This window comes from Lissotriton vulgaris, chromosome 2_1, assembly GCF_964263255.1.
Source record: "Lissotriton vulgaris chromosome 2_1, aLisVul1.2, whole genome shotgun sequence".
In the NCBI taxonomy this organism is placed as follows: Eukaryota; Metazoa; Chordata; class Amphibia; order Caudata; family Salamandridae; genus Lissotriton; species Lissotriton vulgaris.
In genome coordinates this window covers 701,045,464-701,061,041 of record NC_141687.1, presented here as the reverse complement: position 1 = coordinate 701,061,041, position 15,578 = coordinate 701,045,464, and the positions used below count along the sequence as shown (strand labels likewise).

Below are 15,578 nucleotides of genomic sequence, written 5' to 3'. Positions count from 1 at the left end.
AAATGATAGGTTGTGTTAAGCTATGTACTATGCAAATGAACAAAGACACTTTGTTTTTTTGTGGTTAATAAAATCCACAATTCTTTTCAACACGACACAAAGAAGCCACAGGAATTTTTTTAGAAAGAGGAACATGGAAGGAAATACTAAGGAAGAATAGAAAGGGGCAGCTTGAAAGAAGATTCGCTATATCTTGTCACTGTCTGAGGTGGCATTGTGAAGCTCTTTCCATTTGTTGTTGAGTGCCTTACTTGACTCATCCTTCGAACCATTCCTTTATTTTCTGTTCTAGTACTGGCAGAAGTAATCAGCTGCGCCTCCATCATTCTCTTAAAACACTGTAATTAATGGTAGCCAGTGAGTGCGCTACCTTAAATATGTCTAATTCACTTAAAGAGTGAGAAATTAAACCTCACCAATGAGCTGTGATGTCTCCTCGACTATTTAGGACAAGTGTGTGAGCATTCCCTGTGAAAATAACTCCAAGATATTTTATAGGTACTGTGTTCCAGTCAGAAGCATTTCTTTTTTGCACTCATGAACTAATATTATTCTCCCTGCTTAAGCGCCTCCCACCCTCCAGGTCGTGATGAACAGTGTTTCCCGTAGCCTAGTGCTTTCTGGGAGCTGCAGTCTTGTTTTGCTTCCATTTAACTAATTACAGTAACACAAGCGAAAACAATGATTTGCAGGTGAACCGTTCAGAATTCTGGAGAGAAGACGTCAACCTACTCCCTGCTACCACCGTACTGTGCTATTGGATTCCCAACACATTTGAAATGAAACCCCTCCCTCACTTAATTTTCTCGGGCAAACTGTGGGGAAACTCCAGGGCATATCTATCTATAACTATATAAAAACGAATGTATGTCTATCTGTTTGTCCTTTATGCATTACTACACCATTCATCCGATCGGCATGAAACTTTGGGGAGTTATTGAGTACACTCCCGCAAAGGTTTCTGGCAAAAAAGAAAACGTTTAAAAAAATTTTTTTAAAAACAGTTGCTAAAAGTTGTTGAGTACACTCCCGCGAAGGTTTCTGGCAAAAAAAAAAAGAAAAGAAAAATTTGTTAAATATAGGACCTCATAATCTTTCCAATACTGAACGTTTACAGTTTCTGGTGCAACTCACTTTTTGCAATGACCTTCAACAAAGTACAAGTGCAATTGCTGCAATGTGTGGACTAGATTTGGAGAATCCGTGCTTCTCACATGGACAACTGTATGTGGCCAGCCCACGCATCGGAAAACCTTCTGTTTTATTCATGTTCGCACCAGAAGGAAAAACAAACAGTACCGTGTATCCACAAGCACTCAAATAAATAAACAGAATTAAAACAACACTTTAAAATGTTTTTCATATTAAAATGAATACGTTTCAATAAAAATGACACAATGTAAATTGAATGTTATCATAACAAGGTTCCTTAAATTTCCTTTCTTCTGAGATCGCAGCAACGCGTGACGGGTAAGCTAGTATGAAATAAATAATGCATCATAATGCAAACTCTGGAGAATGTGTGAGATAATACTCATTAAATTCTGTCGCACACCTTAAACACTTGAAAATAGGGAAAATTTCAAATATTCAGGCTAGGTTACTATTTTAAACTTTAATATCTGCAGAGACGTCGTAATAACATAGGATATTGCAGGGGGTGTTAAACAATAATTCTCACAACAGTAGTATGAGTTTTTATACTCATATGATCATGAAAAAGAAAGCGAAATATGTTACAAAATTTGCCAAACTAATAAAATAACTTATTTTTGAGTGGCAGCTCGTGTTGTCGTTGTCATTTACCATGAAGGGTCAACGTGTGAATTCAATATGCCTTTGTCAAAAACAAGCATCAGGAGACATATTTCGATATCAGCTCCACATGAAAACATGTCTCAGACACCGTGCTGCAGATTAACCAGTGAGCCTTGCAGAACGTTTAGTTTTAACCAGCAGGCTTAGTGATTGGGGGTCAAGTGCACGTCCTGTGACAATTTTAGACAGTCTGTCTAGCAGCCTGCAATCGCCACGAGGATGTTTATCTGTGTGAAGGGGCTTCTTTCACAGAAAGAGCCTGAAGGTATACATGTTTCTTTTTGCAGAGTGGAGAAGTGTAATCTTGAAGATAATGTAGGAGTGCAACATAATTACATATTGTTAGCGCTCAAATGCACTCTGTCATGATTAATGTACTAAAAGGAGGGGAGTATTATATGCTAAAGGTGTTTTCTTTAAAATACATGTATTTAGAATGTGATTAATAAAGTTGTCTAACAAGTTAGATATTGACACAACGGGAGAAAATAACATGAAATGTCATTTTTTGAGATAATTAGGATGTGTGCAATGTTTATACGCATACTTTGAATTGATCAAGTGCAGATGCATTTACACTGAGACGTTATAATTCATGACGTTTATTTGTGTTCTAAGCCGTTGCATTTATTTTCTTGTAGAAAAGTGCACATATTCTGTAACTCTGAGCACATGTTAACTTAGTAAAACTAGGCCTCAAGAAGAAATTAATTCAGTTGTTGCTCACATTATTATTTGAAATATAATTCACGTTTAGCCTTTATTATGGAATGTATGTCGCTGAGTTGTTTTTATTGTATAGGTGTGGATAAGCCTAATTATTTAGAATAAAGGAGTTTTGTGCAAAGAGATAGCAAAGCACGAGAAGGAGGAGTTGGACAAAGAAATCACAGTAACAAGTGAGGAGAGGAGATCTTATGGGAAAGGAATGGCCAAGGTCGAGAAGAGAAAATTGGTATCAGGCTGGGAAAGGTACTGAAAGTTTCCAATTGTGCTGGAGCTATGGAAATTTCCCAAGGAGGAGCCACACGAGAGCGTTACGTCAACTGCAAACGATATGTGCTGTGCTTAATTAGGGAGAAAGTTTATCTTGGGTTTCCTTATGGAACAGACCTAAGCTACTGCTTGAGTGTCTTTAAGCGACTTGACCCATTATCAGAGTTTTCTATTGAAGGCTCTGATTGCTGACACCTTCCTTTTTTTCTAATTATAATACTTCCTTATTCTTATTCAAATGCTTTAGTTAAGGGTTGCCCTTTTAGGTTGTGTAAGGAAAGTAAGGTTGCTCATGCTCGTTAAAGAGAATAATCTGATGCAATTTAACCTTCATTTCTTCTTTCTGATTACCTGTGTCGTTATCTTACATTTAGTCATTTGCTTTGAACTACATAGAGGTAAGCTCTTAAGGAGATTCGGACTTATTCTGATCTTTTGTTTTTTTATACGAAATTGTTGAGACTAATCTATATTGATTAGTTTTTTGAACTTATAATTAAACCTACTAAATTCAGATCAAAGAGTTGAGTGGATTAATGTGTAGCCACATCGGGTGCTCTGTACTGAAATGATAACCAGTGATTTTATTCCTTTCACCCCTCATTCTTCTAGAAAGACCTGTTCCCTCTGGATAGAAATGTGTAAACAGTCCGAGACTTTAACAAGAGCCCTTGCAAAAATTGATGCAGCTGTGACAGGATTCTCTTACCTCGCTGACTCTTGGGTCCCATCCATGGACAGCTCTAGAAAACAAGAGTAATAGCTGCAAAACCACATTAAAATATAAAGTTCAATTGGCAATTTCCAATATTTCAGGGATCCCTTTTTTGTTCCCTTTGGGATTAATATAACCCTCAAAAATGCTGATTGTAGAATATAGATAAACATTTTTCTACGGAACAGCTTAACGTGCAGGTAAAAAATAAATGATTGTGTGTATAGAAGAGGCAGAATTGTACACTGCGTGGCCCTGGTTTTCAGTTTCAGCTTGAACAAGAAGAGAACAGAGAACAGCCACAGCATTCTGAACAGCAGGCGCTTTGAAACAGCATATTTTGATGCTGTCAGTCCTGAAGCAGACAGTAGGCTTGTTGTGACGATGGGGAATAGTGATGTAATGTGTTTGTTTTCAGGCTGCAATGTCCACTGCTTCTTTACAGACCAACCCCCCCCCACACACCCACCCCCGGCAACACAAATGGGAGGTTGTGGCGGCTATGACTTTCTCCACTGGCCATTTTTTTCAATTATGGGCACCCGTTCAGCTGCTGCTCTTGTGCCAGTAATTGAAAGAAAACATGTTTAATGAAGCTGGCAGTGTAGCAATGCAGCCGTTGCAGCTTCTGGTATGAGCAGGGGAATCCATGTATTAGTTCAATGAGTTTTGTATGGAGCTGTGTTTAAACTTTTGTTTACTTCAGCGTGATCCTAGGGATAACAAGTGTAAAGCTAGATAAAAGTAACTGGGGGAATTAGAGTCCAGGCGCCAAGGGTGAGTGCTCATATACACTATTCTTCAATCGCAGCCGCTTATATCGAGAGAATGCACTTTGAAAGCCATTCTGTCGATCAGTTATCAGGAGTTTCTTGAATGGATTGTCGTTGGGTTCCGATTTCAAGGTAGGGTTATAGACTTTACACTGTCTTGGGTGTTGCTGTCCCATGGCTCTGCCTCCAGGTTTATACTGAATCTGGAAGTTCCCCTCTTCGTAGCCTGTGCTATTTACCATGGCAAGCTTCCCACCGACACACAGGCATCTTTAGCATCTTGATGATCAGTAATATCCTGATGTAGCATTAATGTGCATTAAGGTTATTCTGGATATTCTAGATAACTTCTCCTGGAACTTTGGTTGCCAGCCGCGGAAGCATCTAGACCCTCTAGCAACCCTAATCCTATTTTAGCTAATGAGGATTACAATAGCTGGATCCATAGCACCTCAGACTTGTGCTCCCCCTTAAATGCTCCCGAACAAAAAGTAGTGACACAACCTCCCCCTGGTATTCCCCCAAACTACGGGAACTCAAACAACATTGTAAAAAGTTAGAGAGGAAATGGCAACTCGATTACTCCCCTACCAGCAAAATCGCATATAGGGAAGCAATAACAACTCCTAAAAATGAAATCAAAGCCTCTCAAGCAGGCTTCTACGAATAAAAAAATTAAGGCTGCTGCTTCTTCCCCAAAGGAAATCTATCGAATTGCTAAAATCCTCCTCAAACTTCCCCAGAAACCTCCCCACCTGAGTGATGCCCAAACTCGTTGTAACACTCTGGCAGAATTCTTTCTCCTGAAAATACAAAGAATACATACCTCCTTTCCTCTGACTCAGCTCTATCCCGTATTGGCCACTATCGTAAACTCAGGACCTAGATCCTCAGCCACTCTAGATTCCCTCCCCTCCTTGATCCCATTATATTGGATTCTCTCATTCACAAGGTGAAATCTGGCTCCCCCCTTGACCCGGCACCCCCATGAGCTTTGCTGCCGGCCATACAAAACATTCTACCAACTACCCTCGACCTGCTCAATGCCTCCATCTCCCCAGGCATTGCCCCCTTCCCCACCCTCAAAAGCATGCGATGGTCAAGGCTACCCTAAAGAAGCCCAACCTCGACCAAGAAAAGAAATTCCTGGAAAGTAATCACCTACTTGATCTCTCCCAGACTGAGTTTCATCCTATGCATGGAACCGAGACTGCCCTCCTTGCAGTAACTGAGGAGGCCAAACAAATCCTCGATCTGGGAGGCTCCGCAGCAATTATCCTCCTCGACCTAAGTGCTGCGTTCGACACTGTAATCCACAACATATTGATACACCGACTTATGAATTTAGATGTGTCAGGAAATGCCATGACCTGGTTTAGATCCTTCTTAGCTGACCGCTTTTTCCAGGTCTTTGAGGGCGACTCTGCCTCCTCCAGCCTGCTGCTCAGATGTGGCGTACCTCAGGGCTCCTCCCTGAGCCCCACACTATTTAACGTATATATGAGCCCACTAGCTGAGATTGTCCGTCCTTTCGGCATAAATATCATCACGTATGCCGATGACACTCAGCTAGTGGTGGCCCTTAACCAGCCGAACATCTCCCCATCTAATCTGGGTAGCTATCTGGAGGAGGTGGCATTGTCCTGTCTAAAATTGAATGGAGAGAATGTCGAGCTCATGCTCTTAGGACATACTCCCTAGTTTAATGCAAACTTACTGTGGCCCATCTGTCTCGGCCCCACCCCAGCTCCTAAAATTGTAATAAAAAGCTTGAGCATCTGGCTTGACCACTCCATCAACTTCAACCATCAAGCAGCGAAGCTATCAGCATCCTGTTATGGTCTACTCAGGCTACTTGGAAAATCCTTCCCCTACTCACGTTTCAGGCAAGACAAATCATGGTCCAAGGCCAAATTCTATCATGCCTGGCCTATGAGAATGCCCTTTATCTAGGGCCGCCCCCAATCCACTACTTGCAAACTCCAGATTATCCAAAACTGTGCAGCATGCACACTCCTTCCAATCTCACGCTGGCATTCAAAGAATCCGGGATTAAAGAGCCTGCATATGCTCCCGGTCAGGGAAAGAATCCAATTCAAGGCCCTGTACATTGCCCACAGGGCTTTCTGGAAAACTGGCCCTGCCATCATCCAATCACTGATCACTCCCTACCAACCTAACAGACAGCTTTGATCGGCCTCTGCTTTCCTCGCCCTTGTCCTTAAAATTAAGAAAGTAAGGCGGGGTGGTCGCTCCTTTGCTTACAACTCAGCAAAACTGTGGAATTCTCTCCCTCTCCACCTGCGGGCAGAACCCAACCTACTGCCTTTCCGCAAACTCCTAATAACTTTCCTTTTCAATAAACCCTTATAGACCCCAGCAACCTCCATGCCCGCGTTTGACTGTAGCGCTAGGATGCCTCAGAGTAGCTATTGCGCTATACAAATATTCTTTTCATTTCATTTCATTTCATAATCTCGAAGGGCCTGTATTACTACAACAATTGCATAACGGTTGCACAAAAGAATGCAATTATCTAAATCCATGAGCAACACAGGCACAATACAGAACTGCTCTCAAACTAGGCGTAGTCAGCCGGTGGAAATAACCAGTCAGTATTGTGAGTCCTCCACAGAGTCACAGAGTTATCTGCAACGCACAAGAAAAGGCTCCTGGGAGGAATTCATGGGAAGGGGTCTTTTAATGTGGTGCACGCGGTTGTCGTAGACTGAAAACATCTGCTGATGTTTTACCTGGTTAGCTAACAGACCCCATATTCTTCTCATAAACTACAACAGCATAGATCAAGAGAGGCAAACAATGAATAACAAACAGTAACAGGCTGATGTGGACTGAATTAGTGAATACAAAAGTATTGTGTCATCTCATAAGTATGGGATGCTTTGATGCATTGGACGTTTTCAGCATTTGTGGCAATGTTGCATATCTGTGCTTTACTGTTTCTGGGTTATATATAGGGTCATTCTTAAAATATTTGACTGCTCCTGAGTTGTATTCCTATTGAGTGGCGCTCAGTACTTGTAGGACACCACACCTGTGTGCTGGTCTGTTCGGGACATTGTTACTCTATCTTTTGCGGTGTCCAGGGCCTGAGCCGGGGGCTGGGAAGACAAGGAGGCCCTCAATACTAACAGGTGGGGCTTTCATCCTTTGAGACTTCCACGCTGTATGAAGCAACATCCGAGACCACCAGAACGATCCGGCCAGAATTTCACCAAAACAAACAATGTCAGCCCTGCAGGCAAGTTCAATATCCAATCTGAATACACACCCCACCATGCACTTCGGCATGGCCTCTACACGCTGCCAAGTGCCTCTTGCAGATTGCGGTTGCATATATTGCGTCAATGTTCCTTTTGTTGCACCTAGTGAATTTACCGGTGACTCCCAAGGTGCAATTGTATCAACATTAACACATAGACCTCGATACTCTCTTGTTTTGAAGAACAGCTCTACAAATTATATTGTAGGCAAATGGGATCTCTGCTTAATGAAGCATGTGGATTTTAACTATTTTTATTATTTGATTCTTACGTGATTTTAAAGCGTCATTATCCAGAACTGTAGAGAATTCATGGCCCTTGTTATTGTATCATGACAGATACTTCATTATTTCCATAATAGCTTCCAAGATGGATTTAATGAGAGAATCAGCAACAGATGAAAACTCAAAATACCATTTTATTCTGCAGGTTTGTATTAGTAAGAAAAATGCTCTGTCGTGAAACTTGTTTTTATGGCGTGGGCTTTTTCCCTGGAGAATTAACTCGCCTTGACAGTTTTAATAACATTCCTTTTAACTGTGACAGGGACTTTGAGTCCATTGTCCCTGCTGTATCAAAAGGAGTGTCAATGTGTCAAAACCGTGAAATTATTGTTCTTGTAATCAAAGGCAGAATTTCCCCCCTTAGTTTTTACAGAGTCACTGCTCACTCAGATCCTCCAATGGACGCATTGAAGCAGCTTTTAAGGAGGGGTCAAGGACAGCCCTCAAAATCAGAGATGGCTCAGGAGTACGTTTCACATCATTTTTCTGTGATGAAGAGCTTAAGGACACATCAAACGCATACTCCTAGCAGAATGATTGCTTTTTAAGCTCCTGATGCTTCAGAGCAGCTATCATGACTGTATCTACAGAGCAAATCTGTGTTCTTGTAACGCACGTAGTCCTCGGTGGCCCATTTTCGCTCAGATTTAAGACCCTCAAAGCTTCACCTTGTATACAGTTGCGATTTATGTGTCGCCACTGCCGCCTTCTTTTATCAGATACACAAATACTAGGGAAGACACCATTTGGGAGGGAACGTCAATAAGGCCGCCTCAGTGCAAACAGGTCCGTTCAACTTTCCTCAAAAGCCCCATGTTTATTGGAAAACAATTGTGTCTTAGCTTAAACAAGGACAGCTCTTAATTTGAACTGGTGGTTGTAGGTGGGGCCCACTGGCCCCTACTTTTGGGGACCATTACCTTTCCTCGAAAGACTGCTTCATAGCAAAAGAGAAAAAAGCACAAACGGGGAAAGAAGAAGGAAGATAAAGACAGAGTGAGATAAAGTGGCAGGGAGTGTCTGGTGGTAGATTAGTGAGTCATGAAGTGGAATCAACTCTACGCAGCCTTGGTAAGAGGCACCTTGACCTACAATAGCATTGTACGGGGTCTTCTGTGCAGAACTTTGGGTCCTGGTACTTATTCTATTACAAACTAAGCAGTGAACGTAGAATGTCAGTGTGTTTTTTCAGTGAGCTTGTGGGGACAGTGCAGATATTTTTTATTTCAGACCTTCAGAAAGTTAGGTAGGATTATTTACAGTGGCAGCCCTCCGCTAAGGCAGAGGAGCGGCGCCCCACTGCTCCAAAGGAAAAATACAATGATAATAATGTATTGTTATCACCATTGTATTTTTCCTATGGAAGTCAGTGGCTCGAGGGGCGGGGCTGGGCTGGGCTGCGCAGGGGGAGGAGAGGTTTGCACTCCCTAAGTGTGCATGACTGCTTGGTGGCCCTCCAGGGCCGGCCATGCAGTCCTGCACACTTTGCATGTTCCCCACTAGGCTGCATTATACAGCCTGGTTAGGAACACGCAAAGCCTCTCTGTACCCGTCTGAGTGCCAAGCTATGGTGCTCAGATGAATCACAACACTGCATTGCAGCATTGTGATTAGCTCAGGATAGTCTGCGTGCCCGGGTGCTTCCAGCTGCTGCTGTTGGCCGGGACTGGGACCGGAAGATGAAGAGGACAGAGGAGAGGCAGCTGTCTGTCCATTTCAGGTAAGTCCTTTTTATTCCCCCCACCGTTCCCCCCATCCAGTAGCAGCCATTACTGATTATTCAGAATATTGAGGAGCTATGCTACTGGATTCAAGCTAGCCTGGCTGATGATGGCTGATTAGCCAGAAACCGGTCCCAGGATGCTTGTTTCTGTTCCAGGGAAGACATGGCTTGGCAGTTCGGGCTGGACTGTTCCCATGAGGCACAGGGTCAGACTGATTTGCATATGACCATGTCTGAACTGGGGTGGCGGAGTGAGCTAAAAAATGATGATGGATTAAACCCATATCAGTTGACTGTGGGTGAGTGCTTGCAATGTTCAACACTCCGTCCATCATCTCTTTTGGTTTTGCTTTGTTCGCCCTAAGTTGGCAGGGTATACCCAGACGTGGGTCCCTTGCTCACTTTGCCACTGGATTCAAGCTAGCCTGGCTGATGATGACTGATTAACCAGAAACCGGTCCCAGGATGCTTGTTTCCGGTCCAGATAAGACATGGCTTGGCAGTTCGGGCTGGACTGTTCCCATGAGGCACAGGGTCAGACTGATTTGCATATGGCCATGTCTGAACTGGGGTGGCGGAGTGAGCTAAAGAATGATGATGAATTAAACCCAGATCAGTTGACTGTGGGTGAGTGCTTGCAATGTTCAACACTCCGTCCATCATCTCTTTTGGTTTTGCTTTGTTCGCCCTAAGTTGGCAGGGTATACCCAGATGTGGGTCCCTTGCTCACTTTGCCACTGGATTCAATCTAGCCTGACTGATGATGGCTGATTAGCTAGAAACCAGTCCCAGGATGCTTGTTTCTGGTTCAGAAAAAGACATGGCTTAGCAGTTCGGGCTGGATTGTTCCCATGAGGCAGTGGATCAGACTGATTTGCATATGTCCTTGTCAGAAGGGGGGTGGCGGAATAGGCTAAAGAATGATGATGGATTAAACCCTGATCAGTTGACTGGGTGTGAGTGCTTGCAATGTTCAACACTCCGTCCATCATCCCCTTTGGTTTTGCATTCACAGTTAACAGCACTATAAATCAAGAGATATAAAAAGGGAACACCTCCTTCATTTAAAACAAAGGACATTATTTGCTACGGAAAAAAAGGTCCAACGAGATTTCACTAAACAAATATACACATGTACAGGCGGACTAATCCATCCAAAGATAAAAATTATGCTTGAAATGTGCCCTTTAACATAGAACATTCTGAGTCTCAGTTATATAAAGGGAAGTGTCTGCACTGTTTGTTCCACAATTTGTGGCAGGCAGCCAGGGCCATCTAGGCTACTGTGAAGTATCTCACAATACTGTGCAATCTTCCCCTGTGCTAGGGCTTCCCAGGACAGAATACTTAATAAGGAAGGTTTGAGCTCTGCAAAATGTTTATTTTGCCAAGCCGTAATGGCAATTTAGGACTGCACACACAGGCTCTACAATGGCAGACTTGAGACATGTTTAAAGGGTTACTTAAGTGGGTGACACAATCAGTGATGCATGCCCACTAGTAGCATTTAATTTACGTGCCTTGGGTGCATGTAGTACCACTTTACTATAGACTTATAAGTAAATTAAATATGTTAATTGGAGATAAGCCAATATTACCATGTTTTAAGGAGTGAGCAGTAGTAAAGTGTGCAGAGTTGTTAGGCCAGCAAACATGAGAACAGAGAAATTGGAGGAGGAAGTCAAAAAGGTAGGCTGAAGACCACCCTAAAGCTGACAGGTGTAACAGAAACTCAGAAGGGGTAGTAAAAATGCCCCATGGTAAAACAACAACACATTTATCACACAACACATTTATTTCATACTACCTTAGAATAAGGCCCATGTTCCATTTCATTTGGCAATATGATTGATCAATGATACAGTAATGTGGACACACAATCTTCTTGGTTAAACCAAACATATTATGTATTGTAGTGTTACATTTTGCCCATTTTCTACATTAGAATGGACGGAGAACTAGTTCCACTGCTCTAGTTCAGCCAGTGCTTAATTTTAGCCGAAGGTTGCTGGTGGGGGGACACATGCATTTCAGTTTTTTGGAACTGACTATTATTTTTGCACATCAAATATTTGCAGCGTAAAAGAGAGGGAAAAACACACCAATGGGAAAGACAGAGGAAGAGGAAGATGGTAAAACTGTCACAAAGGGAGAAAGTAGGAACCTACAAGAGTGAGGAAAAAAGGGTACTGGTCCACTGTACCCTTCCCCACTTCTTGTGACATTAGTACAAAACGCATTCCACAAATGTTTGAGAAATCACTAGTGCGAATGGCAGCAACATCCCAGCCTAGAATTAATAAGAACTAATGCAAAAACCACAGTTGATTGACAGAATGCAGAACAATGTCATACATTCACCCCAGTACAGAGATCTGGGCCTAAATCCATCGTTTTTTTTGCACTCCACACCACCCCAGTTCAGACATGGCCATATGCAAATCAGTCTGACCCTGTGCCTCATGGGAACAGTCCAGCCCGAACTGCCAAGCCATGCCTTCCCTGGACCGGAAACAAGCTTCTGAGGACCGGTTTCTGGCATTCCAGCCGTCTTCAGCCCGGCTTGCTTGAATCCAGTGGTGTGGAGAGCATCGGACTCAAGTCTGAGCATACCCATCCCACTCGGGGTGACAAATGCAAAAACCACAGTTGATGGACAGAATGCAGAACAATGTCATACATTCACCCCAGTACAGAGATCTGGGCCTAAATACATCGTTTTTTTGCACTCCACACCACCCCAGTTCAGACATGGCCATATGCAAATCAGTCCCTTGCTCACTTTGCCACTGGATTCAAGCAAGCCGGGCTGAAGACGGCTGGAATGCCAGAAACCGGTCCTCGGAAGCCTGTTTCCGGTCCAGGGAAGACATGGCTTGGCAGTTCGGGCTGGACTGTTCCCATGAGGCACAGGGTCAGACTGATTTGCATATAGCCATGTCTGAAATGGGGTGGCAGAGTGGGCTAAAGAAAGGTGATGGATTAAACCCAGATATTTTGACTAGGTGTGAGTGTTTGATTGATTCAGATGCTCCGTCCATCACTACCCCTTTTTGTACCACTTTTGGCCGCCATAAGTGTGGCAGGGTATGCTCAGACGTCAGACGTGAGCCCCTTGCTCACTTTGCCACTGGATTCAAGCAAGCCGGGCTGAAGACGGCTGGAATGCCAGAAACCGGTCCTCAGAAGCTTGTTTCCGGTCCAGGGAAGACATGGCTTGGCAGTTCGGGATGGACTGTTCCCATGAGGCACAGGGTCAGACTGATTTGCATAGAGAAGTGTGGCTTACTGGTTAGAGGAGGCAAACCTGGAAGCAGAGGTCAGCCCGGTACCAGGGTTCAATACCCGGCTCGGCGGGGTCTTGAGTCCTAAAAAAATGTCCATGGACTCGACAATTCTCGCTCCGGTGCCCACTCGATTCACGGGTTCACACTCTGCGAGTCTGGGCAATGGCTTGCTTAATCTCCACAACGGCCCCTCGCGGCGGGATGCCTGGCTTTTACCTTGCGGATACCCTGCCGGGGTTATCTCACAGGGGAATACCAGGACAGGTTCCCTAAGCAAGCGCTTAGAAACCGCTCGGTGATTTGCGCTATATAAATTCCTGTACATTTACATTTACATATAGCCATGTCTGAACTGGGGTGGCAGAGTGGGCTAAAGAACGGTGATGGATTAAACCCAGATCTTCTGACTGGGTGTGAGTGTTTGATTGATTCAGATGCTCCGTCCATCACCACCCCCTTTTGTACCGTAGAATTAATAAGGAGCCAATGTGCAGGCTGTTGATAGGGGTCAAAAAACAGACAAAAAGGGGCACGGAGTGTCTGGCAGTGGATTAAAGATGGCCAGCCATGGCATTCGGTGCGTCAACATTTAATTGAACCAGCCGCCAGCTTCTGAGCAGAGCTTCAGGCACTGGGGCCCTTTCTTTCACAAATTAAGCACTGGGTTCAGCTTCCTAGTTGGAGTCATGCATGAAGAGCCAGACAATTAGTAAAATGTATGTAAAGATCTAGATGTTATTCTGTTAACTGTGAACCTAATTAAATCAGTTTTAAATACTCTATATGAAATGTACATTTGCACATAGACAGTGGATCATCAGAGCGTGTTAATTTAGGATTAACATGAGTACATTAAATTCATTAAGCAGGGATATAGCCACATTTACACCCCAAATCACCTAATTTAATCAGAAAAGTTATGGCGACCCTCCTCGGGAATTCAATCTATTACTTGTTGCAGTGCCCTTGAAACCCATTTTGCAAGTCAAATATGATCTGAATATCCTTTAGCCAACATGATAACTTGAGGGCACCAATTAGACATTTCCCATGAGCCACCTCTGCCTGGCATGATAACTAAACTAGGCTTCCTGCCGCAAGCACTAGGATGCAAATCGCTCCAATTTACAGCCATTGTTGTGATGATTTTCACACGTTCTGAAGAACTAATTGCAAGTACTGAAGGGGATCTACTGCAATAAGGGATGCGCAAAGGCAACAAAAACGAAATGTAATTTGATATTGACAACAAACCAGAAGTATGAAGTTGCTAAGAACCTATAGGAAAAGAGGAAAGCAGACATCTTTTATATAATACCTAAAGAGTGGAACGCGAATCAACAGCCAGAGCTATCCAAAATAAAATGAAATCTATACGGAAGCAAGGGAACAATCTATTCACAAAATAAAACTGGATTGTATAAGAAATATATGGTGAAAAATTAGCTAACCTGCAATTGTGTATTATGTAAGCTTATCTTACAATGCTGTCCGAAATCAAGACATCAAGCTGGAAAGCATCTTCTAAGGCAGTCTCCTAAAGTATTTCAATCAGGCTAAGATTGGGTCTGCCATCACTGCAACTGTGAGAGCAGGCATGATATGTAGGAGCTTATTATGATGTCCCGAAACCGACTCAGTGTTGGGACCAACCGACACCCAATCGGTGGTACCGACCACTCCATTAGGAGGCGACCGAACACTGTTAGGTCACAATCCTATATTTCACTATAGGAGCGTGCATTACGGCCGGTTACTACCGTAATGCATGCTCCCATAGTGAAATGGGAGGTGCGGTTTCATCCCGGCACTCCATGGCAGGCACCACAAGGTGCAGGGATCAACAGGGGGGGCTCCATAGATGCCCCTTCGGCTTCGACCGATGCCGTGCACCAAAGGGGGCCCTCCAAACACGTTTTCTGACATGGTTTCCATGTCGGACAAACCAACATGGGAGCCATGGCAGAAACCGTGATCATAATCTCAAGGGTGGAAAGAACTGCCCATGAGATTACTCCGAGCCTGTCAGAAGCCATCCGGAATGACCGGCAGGTTTCCTTTCCAACAGCCTCCAACATAATGAGGCGGTCAGAAAGGAAACTGAGTGGCCGATTACGAGGCGGCCCTAAAAGCTCCGACTGTATCGTAATCGGCCCCATAGTGTTGTTATACCTCAAAGGAACTGTTAATATCACACTGCTTAATCCAGCCAGGCAGCTGGTAGGTTCATACAAGCAGGGCAGTAGATACAATAGGAGAGTGGGGATGTATGACGTTACAACGCATACTTTTACAACGCCTACCTTTACAACGCGGTTTTTACAACGCATACCATTACAACGCATAATGCTTTTAGGCGCTGGATAGTGAATAGTTTAATTTACTATTCCAACTCCAGTCCCCGTGGATAGTAGGGAAGGTTATTGGATAGTAAATTAACCTATTCCGTATCCTAGAGCGCCCCCCAGCACAATGCGTTGTAATAGTTTGCGTTGTAAAAGTTGCGTTGTAATGGTAGGTAGTTGTAAAAGTTGCGTTGTAACAGTTGTATACCGGAGAGTGGCCTCATTCTGACACAGAGTCCTATTCCTTGATATTTGACAACAATTTTGATGTGGTATGAGAACATTTCTCAGCCACAGAGAGACATCTTAGCTCTTTCCAACAGCTGCAAGGGAACTTGATACTTTCCTTCATC

At 43.6% G+C, this 15,578-nt stretch overlaps 1 protein-coding gene across 1 annotated transcript in view; it reads right to left on the bottom strand.

Moving 5' to 3' along the window:
- The window catches only part of GALNT18 (polypeptide N-acetylgalactosaminyltransferase 18), a 1,615,994-nt gene that overhangs the window by 1,268,577 nt on the left and 331,839 nt on the right, over positions 1-15,578 (bottom strand). The window lies entirely within an intron of this gene.